This window comes from Egretta garzetta, unplaced genomic scaffold (genome assembly GCF_000687185.1).
Source record: "Egretta garzetta isolate BGI_Z169 unplaced genomic scaffold, ASM68718v1 scaffold471, whole genome shotgun sequence".
Taxonomy (NCBI): Eukaryota; Metazoa; Chordata; class Aves; order Pelecaniformes; family Ardeidae; genus Egretta; species Egretta garzetta.
This window is the reverse complement of record NW_009258629.1, coordinates 47,516-47,803: the sequence shown is the minus strand read 5'-3', so window position 1 is coordinate 47,803 and position 288 is coordinate 47,516.

Sequence of the window (288 nt, the reverse complement as noted above, 5' to 3'; positions counted from 1 at the left end):
GCAGGCTCACCTTCCCTTACTCAGCTTGTGTGTGTGGTTGTTTTTTTTTTTTAATAATTGGCCAATACGGTGTTTATCCTGATAATGTTTTCAGTTATAGAGAGGCATTTTCAGGCCGTGTTCCTGGAAATGAGATGCCGGATGGGTCGATAACGTTTGCACATGTACTTCATGCGTGTATCATCAGGAGATCAATATGATTGCGCTGGTATGGAGATTTGTATCACACCTGTTCTCTGACATCACATAGAAACAGCTGCTGTTTCTTTTATTGTTTTTCTTTCCCCC